This window comes from Hypanus sabinus, chromosome 14 (assembly GCF_030144855.1).
Source record: "Hypanus sabinus isolate sHypSab1 chromosome 14, sHypSab1.hap1, whole genome shotgun sequence".
Classification (NCBI taxonomy): Eukaryota; Metazoa; Chordata; class Chondrichthyes; order Myliobatiformes; family Dasyatidae; genus Hypanus; species Hypanus sabinus.
This window is the reverse complement of record NC_082719.1, coordinates 8,334,909-8,347,532: the sequence shown is the minus strand read 5'-3', so window position 1 is coordinate 8,347,532 and position 12,624 is coordinate 8,334,909.

Genomic DNA, 12,624 nt, shown 5'->3' with positions numbered 1-12,624 from the left:
ACCAGTTAATTACTTCGGAAGGGGGAGTTGACTTCCATAGAAATAGACACATAGGCAAATAGAGAAATGGGCGCGGTACACTTTATTATTTACTTATTTGTTCGTTTATTGAGCGATACAGAGCGGAGTAAGTAAGCCCTTCCTTCGAGCAACGCCGCCACAGCAACCCCCGACATATCCGGATTAATCCTAACCAAATCCCGGTACAATTTACAATTACCAATTAACCTACCCGGTACGTCTTCGGCAACTGTAACAGAGTATTATGCACACTTGTAATTCGAGATAACGTTTGCGTAGTGATTATGCTTCATTTATTGCTTTTAAAATTAAACCGTTTTTCACTGATACTGGTATTTTCAGGCAATAAGCGCAGAGAAGTGGCGAACGGGAACTGGGTTGGAAGAAAATCAAACAAGCTCTGGAAGTTACGTTCCGTACACACCCTGCCATCTAGTGGTCAGAAGCGGTAGTGCGACGTCTTCGAGAGCGAATTTCTGCGAGTTTGGCGGTGTAATTTCGAGGCTGACATAAATAATTTAAAAACCAATTATAATTTTGAAACAGATAATAAAATCATCCCTTGTAGAAAGGAAAACCAAAAGATTTTGTCCCATCTTCAAAACGTACCTTTATAAATAAACAATGTATGTATTGACCTGTGAAGAATATTTTCTTTATGAGACTGGATATTGCAGTGGAGTCTGCAAGAAATGTAAGGTTAGGCTCATTAGTACTCAGAAGCAAAACTAAGCACGCAGAATTTTTATCTTAAGCCTGTGAATTTTACAGATATACAGTAATAATGGTTATAAACCGATCAAGTCTGTAGCATTTCAGGGCCTCGTGACCAGTGGTGTGCCTCAGGGATCTGCCCTGGGTTCAGTGTGGTTTGACAGCCATATGAAGATTCTGTTAGCGATGTTATTAACATCAAAATTGGCAGTGGTGTGTACAGTGAAGAAGATTGTCTGAGATTACAAGAGAATCTACAGAAACTGGGGAAGTGGGCCAAGGAATGGCAGATGGAATTTAACTCAGACATGTGTGAGGTACTTTTTATTTGCTAGTAAACCCAGGGCAGGACTTACACTATAAATGGAGAGCAGTGCTCAATGGAGTACAGGATCATAGTTCTGTGAAAGTGGTAGAGGGTAATGAAGAAATCATTTGACAGACTTGCCTTTAGCTGTCAGTGGTCAGAGACCAGGAGTTGGGAATTCATATTGCAACTGCACCAGTCCATTATGAGTCCCGGCTTGCGATATTGTTTGAATTACATCACCAAACTTGCAGGAATTATTAAACTGGAAAGTGTGCCAGAAATTACAAGGATGCTATTGAGACTGGTGGGCTTGAGTCAAAAAGAGAGGCTGGGTAGGCTGCGGCTTTCTTTCTTGGGAGTGCAGGAGGCTGAGGGGTAATCATAGAGGTAAGTAAAGTCACGAGAGGTATGAGTAACCTGATCACACTCTTTTTCTCAGGGTACGATAGTCTAAAACTGGAGGACACGCATTCAGCATGAGAAGCGAAAGATTTAAAGACTTGAGGTGCAACTTTATCGCACAGAGTGGCGGGTATGTGGAAGGGTGTGTATAAGCACAAGCACTTGAACAAGTACAAAGGGATATGGGTAAAATGCAGGCAAATGGGATCAGCTCAGGTAGACCTTTTGGCCAGCATGGGCCAGTTAGGTCAAAAAGCATGTTTTCAATCATACAACTATGATTCTAAAATTGGGTAAATGAATAATAATGATGAAAATACTTGCCTGCTTCACCTAAAATAAGGGCTGTAATCTGGCATGTCTTGAAAGCGCCGTGTATTTTTTTGTTCCCGAGAATTGCTCTCATGCTGTTAACGTCTCATAATTGGCCCCATTTTTATTCATTTTCAGGTCCTGCTTACTTCGCGCCCTGCTCCGCATGCAACCGTGAATCACCAACTGCTCGGGAATCCGAATTGCAGCAGGTGCTCCTCGCCACCCCGTGGAGGAAGAAGGAACTGCAGCCCTTCACATCGCCCTGCAAGTCAACAAGAGGACTTGTAAGAATAATGGCCGCGCTGTCAGCACTCACCGTTATTAGGAAGGAAGCCAGTCAATAATTCTCCGAGTACGTAACTGTGTGGTTAATCACAGGAATTCAAAAGCTACTGTCATCAATTCTTGCCCCACCCACCAAAGAGTATGTACTATTAATAAGCACCCCCTCCCATGGAATCAGGGAATTAACTTGAATTTTAAGGTTTCTGCAAACTATTGTTCTGTAAAGAAAAATCTCCTGAAAAATTAATGTCTCATTGAATGAGATACAGACGAGCTTTTAAGGATGCAGTTACAGCTCCCTAAATCTCCAGGTAGTTTAGAACATAGTTTCAATGCTTTCTTATGATATTTCAGTTTCTATATTGATCACATGCATATAGCCCCTTATTTTGCTGTAAAATACTTTAAAAGTTATGTGAGACAGTATTTTTCTGAATTATTGATTTGCTACCTGTGAGATAGTCAACGCCATTGTCTGTTCAGCCAATTTGATAAGCATCGTACTTCCAGCATGCCAAAGTTTACTTGGGATTGATCTCGGAGACCAATCTTCATCAGGATGAGCCAAGAGAAAGCGTCTGACCTTGATGGTGTACCTGGCCAAGTACTGAAGGGAAGTGCTAATCAACTAGCTGGACGTTTTGCCTTGGCTCCCTGCTTCAGCCAGGCTTCAATCAAGAAGAACGTGGTAACCTGCCTAATCCAGTAGTACTTACAGGTACTGTGATGAAGAGTTTTGAGAGACTGGTCATGAATATCAACTCCTGTCTGAGGAGTGACTTGGATCTGCTTCCATTTGCTTACCACCAGACACCATTTCATTTCCAGCTCTGCAACATCTGGACAGTGAAGGTGCATACATCAGGATTCTCTTCCTTGACTACAGCTCAGCATTCAATATCATCATCCCCACAAACCTAATCAGTAAACTCTAAGTTCTATGCCTTGATACATCCTTGTTCAGTTAGATCCTCACTTGCAGACCTCTGACAATTTGGATTGGCAACAACATCTCTTCCACAATCACCATCAGCACAGGTGCACCACAAGGCCACGTGCTTAGCCACCTTGCTCTACCAACTTTATACTGATTGGCAGTGTATAAGAACAACCAATGCTGCTACCACAACAACCTCTCTCTTAATGTAAGCAAAACCAAAGAGCTGATTATTGATTACATGAGCCAGTCCTCATTAGGGGATTGGAGGTGGAGAGGGTCAGTAATTTTAAATTCCTTGGCAGAGGATCTGTCCTGGGATCAGAAGATAAGTGCAGGACAGCATCTCTACTTTCTTACAGGTTTGCACATCATTTAGAACTTTGACACATATCGATTGATGCCTATTGGACAATACCCTGACGGGTTGCAGCATGGCCTTCTATGGAAGCACCAATTGCCAAGAATGGAAAAGCCTACAAAGCCTGGACACAGCCCAGACAAAACCCTCCCCACCACTGAGCACATCTACAAGGACAAGTGCCACAAAAAAAACAGCATTCATCGTCAAGGATCCCTACCTTCCATGTGATCTTACATAAGAAATAGGAGCCGGAGTAGGCCAACCAGCCCATCGAGCCTGCCCCGTCATTCAATAAGATCATGGCTGATCTGTCCGTAAACTCAGCTCCACCCACATGCCTTTTCCCCACAACCCTTAATTCCCTTACTACATAAAAACCTATCTAACTGTATCTTAAATATACTTAGTGAAGAAGCCTCAACTGCTTCCCTGGGCAGAGAATTTCACAGATTCACCACCCTCTGGGAAAAGCAGTTTCTCCTCATCTCTGTCCTAAATTTTCTTCCCTGAATCTTGAGGCAATGTCCCCTAGTTCTAGTCTCACCTACCAACGCAAACAACTTTCCTACTTCTATCTTATCCATCCCTTTCAAAATTTTGTATATTTCTATAAGATCCCCTCTCATTCTTCTGAATTCCAGAGAGTATAGTCCCAGGTGACTCAATCTCTCCTCATAAGTTAACCCCTTCATCCCTGGAATCAACCTGGTGAACTTCCTCTGCATGGCCTCCAAAGCCAGTATATCCTTCCTCAAGTGTGGAGACGAGAACTGCACACAGTACTCCAGGTGCGGCCTCAACAGTACCCTGTATAGTTTGCAGCATGACCTCCCTGCTCTTGAATTCAAACCCTCTAGCAATGAAGGCCAACATTCCGTTTGCCTTCTTAATAACCTGTTGTACCTGCAAACTAACTTTTTGTGATTCATGCACAAGCACTCCGAAGTCCCTCTGCACAACAGCATGCTACAATTCTTCACTATTTAAATAATAAATTGCTCTTCTATTATTCCTTTCAAAGTGGATGATCTCCAATTTACCAACGTTGTATTTCATCTGCCAGACATTAGCCCACTCACTTAACCTATCTATATCCCTCTGCAAACACTCCACATCCTCTGTACAATTTGCTTTTCCACTCAGTTTAGTGTTATCAGCAAATTTTGCTACGCTATACTCAGTCCCAAATCATCAGTATAAATGGTAAACAGCTGTGGGCCCAGCTCCGAACCCTGTGGCACCCCAATCACCACTGACTGCCAACCAGAGAACCTCCCATTTATACAAACTCTCTGCCTTCTATCAGCTAACCAATCCACTATTTATGCTTCCTCTGACTCCATGCATCTGTATCTTATTTATAAGTTTCTTGTGCGGCACCTTATCAAACGCCTTCTGGAAATCCAGGTATATCACATCCACCTGTTCCCCTCTATCCATTGCACTCATTATGTGCTCAAAGAACTCCAGTAAGTTTGACAAATAGAACCTGCCCTTTCTGAATCCATGCTGCGTCCAGCTAATAGAACCACTCCTTTCTAAATGTTTTACTGCAGTCATCACGAAGGAGATACAGGAGCCTTAGGTCCCACACCACCAGGTTCAGGAAGGGTTATTGTGTACCAAATGCTCTAACCTCAGTCCTATCACTCCAGTTCTTAAATCTACTGCAGCCAAATTAGCTTAAACCATCTCAACAGCTCCAGGAAACCTTATTTATTTATTTATTTATTTCTATGTGCACTGATCATCTTCTTTTCAATTGGTTGTTTGGCAGTCTTTGTGTGTAGTTTTCATTGATTCTCAAGTCAAGTCACTTCTTACTGTCATTTTGACCATAGCTGCTGGTACAGTACACAGTAAAAACGAGGTAACCTTTTTCAGGACCATGGTGCTACATAAAACAGTACAAAAACTACACTGAACTACTATGTAACCATATAACAATTGCAGCACAGAAACAGGCCATCTCAGTCCTTCGAGTCCGTGCTGAAAGCTTACTCTCACCTAGTCCCACCTACCCGCACTCAGCCCATAACCCTCCATTCCTTTCCTGTCCATATACCTATCCAATTTTTTTTTAAACTGACAATACTGAACCTGCCTTCTACTGGAAGCTTATTCCACACAGCCACCACTCTCTGAGTAAAGAAGTTCCCCTCATGTTACCCCTAAACTTTTGCGTAAAAACAAAACAGGAAAAAAAACTACACTAGACTACAGACCTACCCAGGACTGCATAAAGTGCACAAAACAGTGCAGGCATTACAATAAATAATAAACAAGACAATAGGCACAGTAGAGGGCAGTATGTTGGTGTCAGTCCAGACTCTGGGTATTGAGGAGTCTGATAGCTTGGGGGTAGAAACTGTTACATAATCTGGTCGTGAGAGCCCGAGTGTTTCTGTGCCTTTTCCCAGATGGCAGGAGGGAGAAGAGTTTGTATGAGGGGTCCGTGGGGTCCTTCATAATGCTGTTTGCTTTGAGAATCTCTACCGAGGAGCCGTCGATGTTCAGCGGGGAGTGATCGCTCCGTGCCCTCCTGAAGTCAACAACCATCTCTTTTGTTTTGTTCACATTAAGAGACAGGTTGTTGACTCTGCACCAGTCTGTTAGCCGCTGCATCTCCTCTCTGTAAGCTGACTCATCGTTCTTGCTGATGAGACCCACCACGGTTGTGTCATCGGCGAACTTGATGATGTGATTTGTGCTGTGTGTTGCAGCGCAGTCATGGGTCAGCAGAGTGAACAGCAGTGGACTGAGCACACAGCCCTGGGCTCAGTGTGATGGTGTTGGAGATGCAACTCCCGATCTGGACTGATTGCGGTCTCCCAGTCAGGAAGTCTAGGATCCAGTTTCAGAGGGAGGTGTTCAGGCCCAGTAGGCTCAGCTTTCCAATCAGTTTCTGAGGGATGATTGTGTTGAATGCTGAAATGAAGTCTATGAACAGCATTCGAATGTATGTGTCCTTTTTGTCCAGGTGGGTGAGGGCCAGGTGGAGGGTGGTGGCAATGGCATCATCTGTTGAGCGGTTGGGACGGTACGCAAACTGCAGGGGGTCCAGTGAGGGGGGGCAGCAGGGTCTTGTTGTGCCTCATGACGAGCGTCTCGAAACACTTCATGACGATGTGAGGCCGGACACTGAAGACTTCTTCGGCACATGATGGTAGGCTTGGAGCTGCCACCATCCCGTTGGCAGCCTTCTATTGTACTTGTCTGTTGTATGTCTGGAAGGTAGTGACTTCCATAATAAATTTAATTTGAACTTTGAACTTTGAGACCAGCTGAGGACAGGGAAGAAACATTGTCATGTGACAGAGATCACTTGATGCTCACAGATGTTTATTTCGATGCGAAGGTTAGCACTACCGCTATGCTGCTGCCTGCGGCCTTTGGGCGGTTGTCACATAGTCAACTGTTATAACCAAAACGGAAAATGTTGTGAAGGCTCAGTTGTTCATCCAGGACCTGTGGAAATAGAAATTCATCTCTAGAGACAGACCGTCTCCTAACATCTTTTACAAATCTACTGCCTATCACAGTTGCCTTGACTGTACCTCATCCTACTCTGCTGCTTGTAAAAATGCTATTCCTGTCCTGCGGTTTCTCTGTCTGTGCCGCACCTGTTCTCAAGATGAGGTTTTCCTTTCTAGAACATTCGAGATGTCCCCTTTTCTTAAAAGAAAGGGGTTTTCCTTCCACCATTGATGCTCCCCTTACCCACATCTCCCCCATTTCCTGTGAGTCTGCCCTCATCCCAACCTCCTGCCAACACAACAGGACAGAGTTCCCCTTTGTCCTTACTTACTATCCACGAGCCTCCCAATTCAGTACATCATTCTCTGCAACCTTCACCATCTATAACGGGATCCTACCAGTAAACACATCACTTCCTCCATTGCATCCACACCCACCCCCTCCACTTTCTGCAAGGGTTGTTCTCTACATGACTGCTTTTTCCACTCACCTCCGCCACTGATCTCCACCCCCCACCGGCAATTATCCATGAAAGTGCTACTCCTCCTCCCTCACCAACTTTCAGGGCCCTAAACAGTCCTTATAGGTGATATGATACTTCACTCCGAGTCCATCAGGGTCACCAGTATGTGCAGCCTCCTCTGCATCAGTGAGACCTGACGCAGACTGGAGAGCCTGCTTCATCCAACACCATTGCTCTGTCTACCACAAAAGGTGGGATCTCTCAGTGGCTACCTAGTTCATTTTGACTTCCCATTCCTATTCCAAGATGTAAGTCCATGGCTTCTCTGCTACCATAATAAGACTAAACTCAGGTTGGAGGAGCAACGCATCATTTTCTGTCCAGGTAGCCTTTGACCTGATGGTATGAATGCCGATTTTTCTAATGTCTGGTAATTATTCATCCCTTCTATCTTTTTCCATTCCCCAATTCTGTTTACCCCCTTACCTTTTCTCTTCTCATCTACCCATTACCTCCCTCTGGTTCCGGTCCTCCTTCCCTTCTTCCATGCTCCACTGTCCTGTTAGATTTCTTTTTCTTCAGCCCTCTACCTCTTCCATCTATCATCTCCCAGCCTTTTACATCATGCCCTCCCCACCCTCCCTCTTTCCCCCTCACCTCCTTTGATCTTATCACCTGCTAGCTTGTGCTCATGCCCACTCCCCCCCCCCAACCTTCGTACCTTCTTACTTTGATTTCTGCCTCTTCCCTTCCAGTTGTGATGAATGATCTCGGGGTCTTGATCCAAACGGTCGATCGCTTATTCACCAGTGTAAATCCGACCCAACTTGCTGACTTCTCCCCGTATTGCAGGTGATTTGAAATAGAAACAAACTGATTTCCTTTTGTCTGATCTTGTGAGTCTTTCTAACATCTTCTTGCTTTTATTTCAGATTTCCAATACCCTCAATTTGTTTTTGAGACTTTTATTATGTCAAACATATATTTTTGTGGAATAAAGTCAAAATTGTTGGAGTTATTCCTAGTACAGGAACTATGGTGATATCTATTACTGTGTGGGAAACAACTTCTTAAACAACTTTCCTCCTGCGTTGGAGGAAGCATACTAAGCTCTTCAGTGATTACTGATTGGTCGGAAAGTGATTTCTGTTTTGCTCCCTGACTTGAAAATATCTGCTCCTTAATTGTTAGATATTGTTAGCACACTTTTAGATTGGTAATCTGTTCTAATTCTTCAGGGGTGTAAGGAGAGAGTGGTGAATGTAAGATTTTATCCGAAGTCTGCTCAATCTTGCCTTGCATATTACATTTTTGCAGTCTTAGTAATATCATCATAAATCTTTCCTGTACTCTCTCCAGTGTTACCAAAGATTTCTTTTGTGGTAGTTACCACAAATGTAGACAGTACACGTTGAGGTCCAACTAGTGTTGTTTGCATTACCTTCCTCCTCATATAGTTAATGCCTTCTCTTGGAAAGGAAAGCATCATGTTCTACTGTCTTTCATTATTGTAGGTATTCAGTTAAAGGTCCCTTTGTTCCTCCCCATCTTTCAGTATCCTCCCATTTATTGTGTTTTGCCTTGAAGCTCCTTAAAAGTGGTGCAGAGCAAAGCATCCGGACACTTCTAATGATTTGACACACGGAGGTATTCATACTGTGCTATAATTTGCAGCCTGACTTGTTCAGTACTGTGGTGGTTAGCAAAACGCTTTCCAGCAGAAGCGACTAGGGTTCAAATCCCACAACTGCCTGTAAAGGGTTTGTGCGGTCTCCCCGTGACTCTGTGGGTTTCCTCCCTCAGTCCAAAGATGTACTGGTTGGTAGGTTAATTGGTCACTGTGAGCTCGGACGAAACTGGGGGGTTGCTAGGTGGCTGGAAGTGCCAACTCTATGTTGTGTGTCAACAGAGAAAAAATTATTTTTATTTAATCTAGGAAATCTGATAAAGTACGGTATATAACAGTGAGTTAACAAAATGCATAAGCATTCAAGGCAAATTGTAGGCAAGTTATATTGTATCATCTCTGAAAATCTAATTGAAGGCAAGTCAACAGGAAAGCTGGAAAACATTTTGAAAAAATGGACTTTCCATGAACTCTCTTGTTAAATTTTTGGTTGGCAGAAACTACAGAAGCCTTCGTCAGACAAAACTACTGCTAAAAGATAAACTACACTATGGATACATTCAAGACCCAGGCTTCCACTACCATGCAGTAATTATACTGGATTATTTCAGGAGTTGATGTGAATTGGATCTTTTCTATTTAAACAAAATTCTGTTTGATAATTGTCTGATATTTTTCAGTGCTATGCATGCCATTTGAAAAGATCGTAAATGCACTGTAATTGATGACATTTTCAGGGTTAATCCAAATTTATGTCTCTGCTGATCTAGTAAATTTATGTTTCTCACTTGTCCAACCCATAACAAAAATATGTATCAAGTCTGGCATTCATAATGTCTCAAGTTACAAATCCCAAGTCATGTCATGAAAAATTGTAATTCAATTGGTCCTGATCTGATCATAAAAATGAATTATAAGACTAGCTGTGAAATATCTATTCTGTAATAGCCCAAACATGTATGGTCCATGAGCCACATTTCAGTAGTGGCTAAATGCAATCCAATATTTTAAGAAATTTTCAGTGTAATAGAATATTGTTTCTAATCTCATTTTTCAGAAGGAAAATGGATGCATTTATAGTAAAATAAATCCACTAACAAAGATCACAAAGCCAATTATTATCATATATCTTATAAGTAAGCAAGAAAACCAAAAATGAAAACACACTTCAGTTATTTAAAATTAAGAAGATTTGCCACGTACAAAAAAAAAGCTAGCAATTATCCTTATTTCCCCGTGCATATTTGATGCAACCATGTTGATGTAATCATGCCGAAGGCAGTTTAACTTCATTAGGACTTTGAGGAGATTCGGATTGTCACAAGTTTCTGCAGACGAATTGTGGAGACCATTCTCATTAGTTGCATCACCGTCAGGTGTGGAGGCATCAATGCACAGGATTGGAGGAGGCTTCAGAAGGCTGTAGACTCAACCAGCTCCATCACAGGCCCAAGCCTCCTCACCATCGAGGACACCTTCAAAAGGCAGCAATTTAAGAAAGTAGCACCCGTCATTAAGGACCCTCACGTTCTGCGATATGCCGTTTTTTCGTTACTACTATCAAGGAGGAGGCACAGGAACCTGAAGACCTACTCTAGGTTTTTTAGGGACAGCTTCTTCCCCTCTGCAGTCAGATTTCTGAACAGTCCATGACCTCATGAACACTACCCCACTGTTCTTCTATTGCACTCTTTTATTTACTTATTATTGTAACATTCAGTAATTTGTTATGTCTGCATTGTGCTGCTGCACAAAGGAACAAATTTCCCAATTGTGACAGTGATTATAATCCTCTTTCAGATTCTGATACTCAGATTGTTTAGACTAAACAAAGTCTAGAAGTAAGTATTCATGAATAGCACTTTGCTCAGCTGCCTGTGTACGTTCTCCCTGTTACAATGTGGGTTTTGTGCAGGTGCTCCGGTTTCCTCCCATAGTTCAAAGACGTGTCAGTTGGTAGGTTAATTGGTCATTGTAAATTGTCTTGTGGTTACACTAGGATTAAATTGAGGAGCTGGTGGGTGGTGGGTCTCGAAGGGCTGGAAGGACCTATTCTGCGCTGAATCTTAATAAATAAAATAAATGATGAATAGATTTACATAACATTGAGCATGTAGGAAAGGCATTGGTCTAGTTATTTGAAAATAGTCCCTCTGCAGCTGGTTTCTCCGCTTCCTCATCAGGACACCACAGTCTGTGTAATCAGAAATAATATCTCCTCCTCGCTGACAATCAATATCGGGGCACTTCAAGGATGCATGTGTAGTTCACTGCTCTACCCACTCTACGCTCACAATTGCGTGGCTAGGCACAGTTAACACACCATCTGTATACCTGCCAATGACACAACTATTGTTGGCAGAAAGTCAGATGGTGTCGAGCAGCCGTACAGAAGCGAGATATAGCAGCTGGTTGAGTGGTGTTGCAGCAACAACCTTGCACTCAATGTCAATGTAACATGTTGTGATGGCTTCTCTGTAATGTTTCACTGCTGAGGTTAATGAAATGTTCACTGCTGAGGTAATGGTTTCTCTGTAGCAGCAATGTCTGGGTTATGGCTGGAGACAACAGGACTGTGGTATGCATGTTAGCCAATCAGGATTTTGTTGCTCTGCCTTGTGAATCTGGAGGAAGATTTTTTTGCGGGCTTTTGCCGGGGAGAGCTGAGGAGAGAAGATGCAAATGGAGAGATTTGATAGACCGCCGGATGGGGTGGATTCGGAGCGAGGGTCTGAAGGGCAACGATGATTGGAGGAGGTCGATGGTGGACGATCAATTTATCAGTGATCTCCAACTTGGTGCAACAGACTATTTAATAAGATTGGGGCTTTCATTTTTCTTTATTTTGTTTCTCTACTAAACATAGAGTCAAAGTAAGAATTATAAAGCTGAATTATTTAATTGCGTATTGTGTACTGTTTGTTATTTCGGGGTACTGATTTGTAACAGGGGACACATTGTGCTGTATCCACCCAAACAAGATTTCTTATGTTTGTACGGGCTGGGGGTTATCACCCCCTATATTAAGCCACTAACCGAAGCAAAGGTTACATTAGTAAGACCAAGGAATTGATTGTGGACTTCAGGAAGGGGAAGTCGAGGGAACACACTCCAGTCCTCATCGAGGGGTCAGCAGTGAAGACATGAGCAGTTTGAAATTCCTCGGTGGCAATATCTCTGAGGATCCATCCTGGGCCCAACATATTGATGCAATTACTAAGTATTACAATACACAGCCAGCCATACCAACTTCTGGGGTTTAGGCATTCTAACTCCCTCGAGTATGACTAGCTGGTGTGGCCCCTTTAAAAGTCCCTGCTAATTGGCAATCATGTTTTGGCCCCAAGAAGTGAATATTTGAAGAGGACCTGAACTGAGGCTCCGTGCCCATTCGTAAGGCTGACTATCGATTTAGCCTCATGGTTGTTTTGTTCTCAGTCCTTGACCCAGTTTGATACCATGTCTCAATTCTTGCTTTGGCGACTCCAGCAACTGGGTCCAAACCATCCTCGTCAGGGACTCTGGTCACAGTACGATTGAGCCAACATGGACCCAGTCGGTTATTGGAGCCTTTCATCCGCTGTGGCCAGCCAGAGTGAGAAAATTTCAATACAGAACTTAGAGAAGCACAACCTCCAGGTCGCTGTGTGCACGAAGGAAGCTGAAGTCACTCGGGTGAGGCTGTCTGTTGCTCTGTGGAGCCAATCCC